Genomic DNA, 12,902 nt, shown 5'->3' with positions numbered 1-12,902 from the left:
CGCCCTTGCAGAGTGCCCGGGGTGCCGTTCTCCACGCCCTTGCAGAGTGCCCGGGGTGCCGTTCTCCACGCCCTTGCAGAGTGCCCGGGGTGCCGTTCTCCACGCCCTTGCAGAGTGCCCGGGGTGCCGTTCTCCACGCCCTTGCAGAGTGCCCGGGGTGCCGTTCTCCACGCCCTTGCAGAGTGCCCGGGGTGCCGTTCTCCACGCCCTTGCAGAGTGCCCGGGGTGCCGTTCTCCACGCCCTTGCAGAGTGCCCGGGGTGCCGTTCTCCACGCCCTTGCAGAGTGCCGGTGTCCATGCCCTTGCAGAGTGCCGGTGTCCATGCCCTTGCAGAGTGCCGGTGTCCATGCCCTTGCAGAGTGCCGGGGTGCCGGTTCTCCATGCCCCTGCAGAGTGCCGGGGTGCCGGTTCTCCATGCCCCTGCAGAGTGCCGGGGTGCCGGTTCTCCATGCCCCTGCAGAGTGCCGGGGTGCCGGTTCTCCACGCCCCTGCAGAGTGCCGGGGTGCCGGTTCTCCACGCCCCTGCAGAGTGCCGGGGTGCCGGTTCTCCACGCCCCTGCAGAGTGCCGGGGTGCCGGTTCTCCACGCCCCTGCAGAGTGCCGGGGTGCCGGTTCTCCACGCCCCTGCAGAGTGCCGGGGTGCCGGTTCTCCACGCCCCTGCAGAGTGCCGGGGTGCCGGTTCTCCACGCCCCTGCAGAGTGCCGGGGTGCCGGTTCTCCACGCCCCTGCAGAGTGCCGGGGTGCCGGTTCTCCACGCCCCTGCAGAGTGCCGGGGTGCCGGTTCTCCACGCCCCTGCAGAGTGCCGGGGTGCCGGTTCTCCACGCCCCTGCAGAGTGCCGGGGTGCCGGTTCTCCACGCCCCTGCAGAGTGCCGGGGTGGCGGTTCTCCACGCCCCTGCAGAGTGCCGGGGTGGCGGTCTCCACGCCCCTGCAGAGTGCCGGGGTGGCGGTCTCCACGCCCCTGCAGAGTGCCCGGGGTGGCGGTCTCCACGCCCCTGCAGAGTGCCCGGGGTGCCGTTCTCCACGCCCTTGCAGAGTGCCCGGGGTGCCGTTCTCCACGCCCTTGCAGAGTGCCCGGGGTGCCGTTCTCCACGCCCTTGCAGAGTGCCCGGGGTGCCGTTCTCCACGCCCTTGCAGAGTGCCCGGGGTGCCGTTCTCCACGCCCTTGCAGAGTGCCCGGGGTGCCGTTCTCCACGCCCTTGCAGAGTGCCCGGGGTGCCGTTCTCCACGCCCTTGCAGAGTGCCCGGGGTGCCGGTCTCCACGCCTTTGCAGAGTGCCCGGGTGCCTGTGGTGTGGGTCTGCACTTGAAGCCCCCTGTGTCAAGAAGGTTGACCACCACTGCCTTAAATAATGCTCTTAAAAAGCTGGGGGTCTATTGGATTCAAGCTTCTGGTTCATGTGGTCTCTTCTTCTATTCAGCTCTTTAATAGATTTCTGCAGTTCATCCATGGACCATGGCTGGAAGGTGTGTGTGCGTGGACTTTAGAAGCATTGAACAAATATTGGCATTGAGCTCTTTGTTTTCATCCAGCATCGGGTATAATTAACCTTTTGCACTTCCCCATTCGTCTATCAGGACTGTACCCGGAGAAAGTTTGCCTGTCTCGAAGCCCGCCAGAGGGCGGGGGTGCCTGTCTCGAAGCCCGCCAGAGGGCCCGGGTGCCTGTCTCGAAGCCCGCCAGAGGGCGGGGGTGCCTGTCTCGAAGCCCGCCAGAGGGCCCGGGTGCCTGTCTCGAAGCCCGCCAGAGGGCGGGGGTGCCTGTCTCGAAGCCCGCCAGAGGGCGGGGGTGCCTGTCTCGAAGCCCGCCAGAGGGCGGGGGTGCCTGTCTCGAAGCCCGCCAGAGGGCGGGGGTGCCTGTCTCGAAGCCCGCCAGAGGGCGGGGGTGCCTGTCTCGAAGCCCGCCAGAGGGCGGGGGTGCCTGTCTCGAAGCCCGCCAGAGGGCGGGGGTGCCTGTCTCGAAGCCCGCCAGAGGGCCCGGGTGCCTGTCTCGAAGCCCGCCAGAGGGCCCGGGTGCCTGTCTCGAAGCCCGCCAGAGGGCCCGGGTGCCTGTCTCGAAGCCCGCCAGAGGGCCCGGGTGCCTGTCTCGAAGCCCGCCAGAGGGCCCGGGTGCCTGTCTCGAAGCCCGCCAGAGGGCCCGGGTGCCTGTCTCGAAGCCCGCCAGAGGGCCCGGGTGCCTGTCTCGAAGCCCGCCAGAGGGCCCGGGTGCCTGTCTCGAAGCCCGCCAGAGGGCCCGGGTGCCTGTCTCCGAGTATATTTAACCTTTTACACTTCCCCATTCGTCTATCAGGACTGCACCTGGAGAGCGAGTTGCTCCACCCAAATTCCCAGGAAACAGCACAGCAAGCCTTTAAGTTCTACCTCTTCCACCATGCCCTCAGTTATGGTGTTTCCTCCACTGCAGGCAACTTTTGTAGTGGGGGCTATGCTCTCACTGGAGGGGGAAGGGGGGGGGCAGTGGTGGCCTTACCCAGGGTTTTTTCTGACCATCCCTTCACCCTCCCTCCTGTCGGATGATGGGGGTGTTGTAGTGCCCTTTTTCCTCCTCCAGCCCAGGGGAGCAGTGGCCAGCAGGGTTGTCTGTGCCTGTGTGCCTGATGCTGTTTGGAGTTATATGGGCTTGTGTCATGCAGCCCAGGACTTGAAAGGTGGTTCCTGCAGTGCAGGGAAGCCGCTGCAGTGGTGGAGGCTTGCCACATGTGAGCTGCGGGTCATGGCCACTCCGCATGCTCAGAATTCTGCTGCACTGTGCAAAATGGAGAAAGCAGAAACTGCTGGCTTCTACAGCAGAAGCAGGTGCCTCATCTCATGCACTAGCCAGGCCCAGGTGGTGCCTTTTGGTTATCCTTACTATTGGGATTACTTGTGTGGTTTATTGTGCCTTCCTCTCTAGGTGTCAGGGTAAAGGAAGCCTACTGCTGAAGTGCGCTACAGCTTGGGGGCTGCTTTGCATTGGTGAAGGTTCTCTGAGCTCCTTCCTCTCTCGTCTATTTGCGGTTGATTGACCTTGCATGGGGAGCTTGGGTGGTCACATGGCGGGTGTGGGTCAAATTGTATTTGTTTCCATTTTGTTATTGTTTAAGGTTAAAGCAAATAGAGCTTTCCTGATGATAAAAGTAAGTGAAGTGAAGAAAAAAGCCACTTAAAGTAGAACTACAAGCAAAACCTTCTTTTTGTATAGAGTAAGCCCGTCAGGGGTGTCTGTGTCCGGCCCATTAGGAGTGACCGGTTGCCATGTCCAGCCCGCCAGAGGGCCCGGGTGCCTGTCTCCTGCCCGCCAGAGGGCCCGGGTGCCTGTCTCCTGCCCGCCAGAGGGCCCGGGTGCCTGTCTCCTGCCCGCCAGAGTGCCGGGGTGCCTGTCTCCTGCCCGCCGCAGAGTGCCGGGGTGCCTGTCTCCAGCCCTTCGCAGAGTGCCGGGGTGCCTGTCTCCAGCCCTTCGCAGAGTGCCGGGGTGCCTGTCTCCAGCCCTTCGCAGAGTGCCGGGGTGCCTGTCTCCAGCCCTTCGCAGCTGGTGGGCTACTCTGCATTTGTGAAGGTTTTCGGAGCTCCTTCCTTTCTCCTCTATTTGCGGTTGTTTGACCTTGCATGGGGAGCAAGGGTGGTCACATGGCTGGAGCCCACTTAAAATGGGATTGTATTTGTTTCCCTGTGTTTAAGGTTAAAGCAAATAGAGCTCTCCTGATAAAAGGAAGTGCCCTTCCTGGAAAAAGCCACTTAAAATAGAACTACAAGTAAAACTTTCTTTATGTATAGAGTAAAGGGGGGGGGGTTATAACCTCAATCAGATATTGATTATCCCTCTGTCCCATTGCCGAGATTTTCCTTCACTTCCTGTCCCATAGCCAAACAGGAAGGGAAAATAAATTCCTGCAGATTGAGGGGCCTCCTTGGGGACAGCCAGGTCACCAAAAAAAAGGTGTCCCTATTGGAATATTTCTCTTTTATTTATTTTATGTAGACCACCCAAACTTTTTTTACTTTCAATTATACCACCTGTGTCCAGCCTGTCAGAGGGCCCGGGTGCCTGTGTTCAGCCCGTCAGAGGGCCCAGGTGCCTGTGTTAACCGCTTGCCGACTGCTCACAGTATATTTACTGCGGCAGTCAGCCCCTCACAGGCAGAGTGACGTAGGTCTACGTCGCTCGCCTGTGAGGCTCTGGGGAGCGAGCGCGCACCCGCGGACCCCCCCCCCGCGCGTGTGACCAGCGGACCCGATGTCCGCCGATCACTCGGCGATCGGCGGGGGAGAGGGAGAATGTCAGGCAGCTTGTGTAAACAAGCCACCTGTCATTCTCCTCGCTGTAAAAACACTGATCACATGGATCTACTATGTAGATCCGTTGATCAGTGTCCTTACAGCTCAAGCCACAGCCAATCACAGTAGAAAGCACGCCCCTAGGGACACACACAGCCCCCCCCTCCCAAATAAAGTTAACCCCTTCACTACCAGTGTATTTTTACAGTAACAGTGCATATATATAGCACTGATTACTGTAGAAATGTCACTGGTAACCCCAAAAGTGTCAAAAATGTCAGTCAAGGGTCCGATCTGTCCGCCCCAATGTCGCAGTACCGCAAAAAAAATCGCCGATCGCCGCCATTACACGTTAAAAAAAAAAACACCAAAAATGACAGAAATCTTTCCCTTTGTTAGTAAACGCGATAACTTTTGCGCAAACCAATCAAAATACGCTTTTTGCGATTTTTTTTTTTTTACCAAACATAGGTAGCATAAAACAAATTGGCCGAAAATTTTAAAAAATTTTGATTTTTACATTTTTTTTGGGGAATTTCATATAAAAAAATGTGAAAAATATTATTTTTGCAAAATGTACGCTCTTTTTTTGTTTATAGCGCAAAAAGTAAAAATCGCACGGGTGATCAAATACCACCAAAAGAAAGCTCTGTTTGTGGGAAAAAAAGGACGCCAAATTCGTTTAGATACAGCGTCGCATGACCGTGCAATTGTCTGTTAAAGTCACGCAGTGCCGAATCGCAAAATACCCCCTGGTCGTTTAGCAGGAAAATCCTCCGGGGCTTAAGTGGTTAAGCATGTTGGAGGGCCCAGGTGCCGCCTGTGTCCAGCCCGTCGAAGGGCCCGGGGGGTGCCTGTGTCCAGCCCGTCGGAGGGCCCGGGGGGTGCCTGTGTCCAGCCCGTCGGAGGGCCAGGGATGCCTGTGTCCAGCCCGTCGGAGGGCGCCCGGGTGCCTTTGTCCAGCCTGCCAGAGGGTGCCCGGGTGCCTGTGTCCAGCCCGCCAGAGGGCGCCCAGGTGCCTGTGTCCAGCCCGCCAGAGGGTGTCCGGTTGCCTGTGTCCAGCCCGCCAAAGGGTGTCCGGTTGCCTGTGTCCAGCCCGCCAAAGGGTGTCCGGTTGTCTGTGTCCAGCCCGCCAGAGGGCGTCCGGTTGCCTGTGTCCAGACCGCCAGAGGGCTTCCGGGTGCCTGTGTCCAGCCTGCCAGAGGGCGCCGGGTGCCTGTCTGCAGCCCATGCCTCAAAGATTGTGTTAGGGTGTTTGCTTTCCAAACTGGGGTCATTTTGTGGGTGTTTCCATTGTCCTGGTCCTCCAGGGCCTTCAAAAGTGTGATTGGTTGTAATGAAATTAGATGTGCAATTCTCCTAGAACGCCTGAAGGTGCAACTTGGATGTTGGGCCTCTCACACCTGGTATCGCCTTACTCCGGAGGAGTAGCAGAATGTATTTTGGGGTGTAATTTTTGCTGTGTACATGCTATGTGTTAGGAATATCTTTATAAATTGACAGCTTTGTGTAGATAAAATAAATAAAAAATGTTTGTTTTTCTTTCCAAATTTTCTAAAAATTTGTGGAAAAAAATGACACGGAGAAAAGACTCCTAATGCCTCATAGAATATACATTGGGGTGTTTTTCAAATGGGGTCATTTTGTTGGTAATTCGATTGTCCTGGTGCTCCAGGGCCTTCCAAAGTGTGTTGGGTCGTTATGAAATTGCGTGTAATTTATGCTCCTAGAACACCTGACGGTGCTCTTTGCATATTGGGCCTCTGTATGTGGTCAGGCTGTGTAAAAGTCTCACACATGGTATTGCCATATTCAGGAGGAGTAGCAGAATGTATTTTGGGGTGTAATTGCAAGTATGCCTATACTGTGTGTGAGAAATAACTTGTTATTACAATTTTGTGTAAAAAATAAAGTATTTCCTCAAGAATTGTGGGAAAGAATTACAACTCCAAAAATCTCACTATGCCTCTTACTAAATACCCTGGAATGTCTACTTTCCAAAAAGGGGTCATTTGTACTGTCCTAACATTTCAGGGCCTCAAGAAATTAGATGGGCCCGTCGGTACATCTGATGTGATTAGGTGTGATCAATTTTTAATGATTGGCACCATAGACTCTATAAGGCCCCTTTCACACAGACAGACCGTTCAGATCCGCCTGTCAGTTTTTTTTGTGGATTTGAACGGACACCCCATGCATCTCTATGGGGCATCGGATGTCAGCGTAGACATGTCCGCTGACATCCCATCCGATCTATCAAATCTGGACGGATGGAAACCCTATTTTCCATCCGTCGATCGGATGGGATCGAATGAGAATGGACCGACGGTCCGTTCCCATCCAATTCCCCTATAGAGATGCATGGGGACCTGACAGCTGTATCTCTGCACACAGCGCGGAGAACAGCTGTCATCCGGCTGCCTAGCGGGGGATAGACGGATTGATCCCCCGCTGAGATAAACGGAGTCAGTTTGACGGAATCCTAGTGTAAAAGAACCCTAACTGTCACACATAATAATACCCACTAATTTTGGGTTATTTTTACCAAAGATATGTAGCAGTTCAAATTTATGAGGAAAAAAAATTACTTATTTGCAAAATGTTATAATGGAAACTAAATAAAAATGTTTTTTTTTTCTACATTTTCGCTCTTATTTCACTTTTTTCGCAAAAAAATTACTCAGTGGTGATTAAATACCACCAAAAGAAAGCGCTATTTTTGTGAAAAAGGATAAAAAATTTGGCTACAGAGTTGCATGACTCAGTAATTGTCATTCAAAGTGTGAGAGCGCTGAAAGCTGAAAATTGGCCTGGGCAGGAGGTGAAAGTGCCCTTGTATTGAAGTGGGTTAAATAAGAGTTGCTTGTTCAATATTACTTCTGTAACTTTACCTTCTGAGACTAAAATGCTGTCTTGCAGTGCATGAAAATGTTTAAATGCAAACAAAGCAATACATGTTCTTTTTTGGTTGGCTAGAATTTCATGTGAATTTCATGCATCTTGCGGTTTTGATAGAAGTAACATAAGAAAACATGGAGGCTTCCCTCATGGGTTTCTTCAACTGGAGACTGCTGATTCTCTTGAAAAACTAAAACTTGCTATAGATGGATCACGATTCAAGCAGTTCAGCAGGGACTGGGCTGCATTTTCAGTTAATCTATGGCTGTTCTATTCCAGAAATGTAGATCTAATGATAAGACTTCTCTCGAGCCAGCTTGTTGTTCCTTTCAATAAGTGATGTTCAGTGTATTCTGACAGCGGAGGAGTCTAAAATACATTAACAAAATTGGAAGGACTTCTCTTTCCACCTTGCTTGTTTGGATGGGGAAATCTGTTCAGTTAAACAGTTCCATGTATGGCCAGCCTTAAAGTAACTAAACTGTGACATGTATTCAGAAAGAGTTGTAACTTCCTTAAGTTGGCCATACATGGATTAAAATGTGGCTGGTTCAGCAGGGCCCAGCTGAATTTCGATCTATGTGTGGCCAATGTGGTTTACAGAAGTCAGTATATTCCCGCTCGATCAGTGCAGTAGGCTGCAGAGCTGATCTGTATATTTTGACAGCAGGGGAGTCCCCTCGCTGTCAGAATACAATGCCACAGCAGGGAAGCCAGATTTATTATAACAACCATGCAGCAAGCATTGTAGGTTCAAGGCGAAAGTCTTTCTCATGACATGGTTTACATTTTGTGTTTTTAACCCAAATCTCATGTTTCATTATCTCTGAAAACATAGGCATGATGCCGTTGTAAATTTTATCTTTTCCATTAATAGGTGGAAGCAATGAACAGCAAAATGGGAAGCCATGAACACTCCAAGCAAAATGAAATCCCTTTCCTGCTCCTGCGGCATTGGCGGATGGTGGGTATCAATGTAACTCATGGCTTGGGTTAGCCTCTCAATTTTGTGGACCGAAAAATATTTAATGTTTTGTTATGCTCAGTAAGGAAGGAGATGAACTGAGTTATGAGCTTTCATTCTAACTGGTTGGTTGGGTTTAGCCACTCAGTTTTGTGGACCCAAAGCTTAACATACTTTTATTATGCCATTAATTCCCCTTTGTTGCTCATTTATATGCCCACCCTGGAGCAGTGTAGAATGCATTGCAAATGATTTCCCCTTTCACATATGCTCTTTGTGGTCCCAATAAAGCAGAGTTCATAGGCAATGCATATAGTGATTGGCTGCTTTACTAGAGCCGTGTTTCATTCATCTGAAATGCAAATGATATGTTGTGTAATCAAGCCCTCTCTAGCATTGTTTGTATACAATGCCAGTAATTCCCCTTCCCTGCTGATTTATGCCCAGCCTCTTTCTAAATCTCTTTGCGGATCAGAATGGGCTGCATGTTTGGGCTCTGGCAAGACTTTGCTGTTTGGGTTAGTTTGGTAAATTGGTAAGCATACAATTTTTAGTCGTTGGAATATGCAACCTATGTTGTTTTTTATATTTAGAGGAAAATCTAGGAGGATCATGGGATATAAGGAAAGGGTACACACTTTTTTTTTCCTGCAATAATATGTGCATTTTACGATTTTTTTTTTCCACCCTCAAGGGTAAACTTCGCTTTTAATTGTATGTGCGTCCCTTTTGGTGGTGTGGGTCTGCACTTGAAACCCCCTGTGTCAAGAAGGTTGAACACCACTGCCTTAAATAATGCTCTTAAAAAGCTGGGGGTCTATTGGATTCAAGCTTCTGGTCCATGTGGTCTTTTCCTCCATTCAGCTCTTTAATAGGTTTCTGCAGTTCATCCATGGACCTCCTATGGTTGGAAGTGGTGTGTGTAAGGACTTAGAAGCATTGAACCAAATTTTGCACTTAGCTCTCCTTTGTTTTGATCCATCATCGGGTATAATTAACCCTTTACACTTTCCCCAATCATCTTTCACGACTGCACCTGGAGAGAGAGTTGCTCCACCCAAATTCCCAGGAAACACTATAGCAAGCCTTTACGTTCTACCCCTTCCACCATGCCCTCGGTTATGGTGTTTCCTCCACTATGGAGGCACTGCAGGCAACTGTTGTAGTGGGGGCTATGCTCTCACTGGAGGGGGTGGGGGGGGGAGTGGTGGCCTTACACAGGGTTGTTTCTGATTTTCTGAGCATCCCAGCACCCCCTCCTGTTGGATGATGGGGTTGTTGGGGTGCCTTTTTTCCTCCACCAGCCCAGGGGAGCAGTGGCTAGCCGGGTTCTCTGTGCCTGTGTGCCTGAAGCTGTGTGAAGTTATGTGAGCTGGTGTCATGCAGCCCAGGACTTACAAGGTGGTTGCTGCAGTGCAGGGAAGCCGCTATAGTGGTGGAGGCTTGCCACATGTGAGCTCCAGGTCCTAGTCACTCCGCATTCTCAGTTTTCCGCTGCACTGTGCAACATGGAGAAAGCAGAAACTGCTGGCTGCTACAGCGTAAGCAGGTGCCTCATCTCATGCACTAGCCAGGCCCAGGTAAGTGGGGTACAGTGGTGCCTTTCGGTTATCCTTACTATTAAGCTTTTTTGTGTTTGAAATTGTGCCTTCCTCTCTGGGTGTGAGGGTAAAGGAAGCCTGCTGCTGAAGTGCGCTACAGCTTGGGGGTTGCTCTGCATTGGTGAAGGTTCTTGGAGTTCCTTCCTCTCTCCTCTGTTTGCGGTTGTTTGACCTTTCATGGGGAGCTTGGGTGGTCACATGGGGGGTGTGGGCCAATTCTTGCTGGAGCCCACTTTAAAATGGGATTTTATTTGTTTCCCTGTGTTATTGTTTAAGGTTAAAACAAATAGAGCTTACCTGATTAAAAGGAAGTGCTCTTCCTGGAAAAAGCCACGCCACTTAAAGTATAACTACAAGTAAAACTTTATTTTTTTTTCCTTCACTTTGTGTCCCATAGCCAAACAGGAAGTTAGAAGAAATCCCTGCAGATTGAGGGATTTCCTTGGGAACCGCCAGGTCACCAGAACTAGTGTCCCCATTGGAATATTTCCCCACTATTTCTTTTATGGAGACAACCCAAACTTTGGGATTTTTTTACTTTCACTGATACCACCTGTCTCCAGCCCATCAGAGTGCCTGGGTGTCTGTCTCCAGCCAAGAGCATGTAACTATTTTAAGCAAATAAAATGCATGTAAAAAGGCAATTTGTTTAAAGTTTGAAAAAAATGCTATGTTAATAGGAGCATCTAACAATATAAAGTACATGTTACATTCCACTTTGGCTCCAAAAGTGAAAATATGCTTTAAGGACTGCTTTACAAATGTTTTGTCTCTAACCCTATACCTCTCCTCTTTTTTAGCTCCTGCCTTCATTTCAATGAGTCTGCCTAACTGGACTAGCAGTGCTTGTCAGCAAGGTCGAGGTGAACTGCAATCAACGCAAAGATGTCATCTTCATCAATTTGCCCGACTTCGCAATTTTGTTCTGTAATGTGCATGAAGATGTAGCCCCTTTCTGATGACTTGAAGGAGACTGTCCTCTACCATTCTTTATAACATGGAGTCATTGAATATAGCTAAAAAATAAATGTTGACCTGATTTTTAAACCTTAGTTATGTCTTCCCATTTTTTCTCGGTGTTTCTAACCTGGATCGTAGTATTAAGATGCATGCACTTTGAATTCAGATACCATTTAATCCATCAGAATAAAGCAGCCCATACATGATTTATTTTATTTGTTTCTGTCAACTCTTCCCACACACTTAATGTGGATGGGGAAATCACTCATGCTGAGGTATTGTATTCTAAAGGTGGGGAAAGTTCCCTGCTGTCAGAATACACTGATCAGCACTGCCGGATGTCACTTCAGTGTTGATCGTGCAGACTTTTTCAAATAGGCTATTGTACAACCAGCCCGCCCTTAAATGGGTCGACACTTGGCTGGTTCCTGCTGAACCAGGGCTGGATCCAGGGTGGGTGGGGGGGCGCAACTGGGCAATTGCCCCTCAAAGTATTACTCCCAGTACCAAGTCCAAACTGAGCGGAACGCCTAGTGGGTGTTGGCTTCACCCACCTCCTCCCTTAAGCGTCTCAAGGCTCCAGCACTGTGAAAGATGAAAACGTGTGATGCTGGCTGCCTCCTTATCTTAGTCTCTATTCCTCTTCCATGGGAGCCCCCCCACCAAAGCACCAAAGTATTACCTATAAAAGTGCGTACAATAATACATGTCTAATATCACAGAAATACAGTCAGGTATGGATGCCATTAGTTATGAAAAAAAAAGTGCTGCCCTTTTAGTATTGACATTCTTGTCTAGTTCAATCTTAACCACTTAAGGACCAGGTCTATTTCTGACACTTGTTTTCAAGTTAAAATCAATATTTTTTGCTAGAAAATTACTTAGAACCCTCAAAACATTATATTTGTTTTTTTTTTTTTTTAGCAGAGACCCTAGAGAATAAAATGGAGATCGTTACAATATTTGCCACACCGTATTTGCACAGCGGTCTTACAAATGCAATTTTTTTGGAAAAAATACACTTATGTGAATAAAAAAATATGAAAACAGTAGTTGGCCCAATTTTTTTCTCTAATGTGAAAGAGAATGTTACGCCAAGTAAATTGATACCTAACATGTCATGCTTCAAAATTGCACACGCTCGTGGAATGGTAACAAACTTTGGTACTTAAATGTCCATAGGCGTTGTTTTAAACATTTCTGCAGGTTACCAGTTTAGCGTTTCAGAGGAGGTCTAGTGCTAGAATTATTGCTCTCGCTTGAACAATCGTGGCGATACCTCACGTGTGGTTTGAAAACCATATAAATATGTGGGCGTGATTTGTGTATGTGTTCGCATTTGCGCGCAAGCACAGAGGGACGAGGTTCTTTTTTTTTTTCTTTTTTTTTCTTCTTGTATTTTTTACACTGTCCCTTTAAAAACGTTTTTCTCTCCCCGTCTTCCAGGACGGCCCAACAGTGAGAGATGAGAGGCTCCTCCTACCGGAAACACAATCAATTAAGATTAGTTAAAAGGCCCCACCCTTCCCTCAGGCCCTCAGTTTAGATTGCGTTTCTTCCTACAAGATACGTGTGTTATTACTAACCTTCAGACTTATGGAGTCGAAATGTAACCCTGTGAGCCAGGTTCAGCGGAAGGCCACGGGTTCCCCCTGGGGGACCCCACGAGCAGAGCTTTACCTGCTGCCCCATCCAGGCTTCTCACAGGTCGCCCAATGTGGTGCAAGCCCTCGGTCACCTGCGGGATGTTTCCAGGTCTTGCGATCCGGCGCCAGCAGCTCTCCTCCACCAAAGGTTTTTGAATTTCCCGCCGGACGGCACTTCAAGCCTCATCTTCAAAACTGGAACTTCCGGCGCAACGTCATACACGCGCGACACGGGAAAGCGGAAGAACGTGGAGGAGATGCCGGAGCCACTTACGAGCGGCAAAGCAGAATCCAAGGCTATCGGAACTCGGATGTCTGCTGTGGAAATGAAGCCTTCCACGACTCATCCTCCGGGGAAGGAAGAGGAGAGGCAGCTCCAGGTGTCGGCAGCCAAACCCAGGCCTGAGCAGGGTAAGTGCTGAACATGTAACCCTTATTGGGTCTATGCATTTTTTAAGACTGCTGGTTACCGACATAAAAAATACCTGGAAGTTGTATCATTTCCTTGAACTTATTGGAACCCACCATGTTCTTTCTATGGTCCTCAAAAGTGGACAAGGGGTCCCCCTGGGTTGCGGG

Source organism: Pelophylax lessonae, assembly GCF_965119305.1.
Source record: "Pelophylax lessonae genome assembly, chromosome: 2".
In the NCBI taxonomy this organism is placed as follows: Eukaryota; Metazoa; Chordata; class Amphibia; order Anura; family Ranidae; genus Pelophylax; species Pelophylax lessonae.
This window is presented reverse-complemented; position numbering follows the sequence as displayed.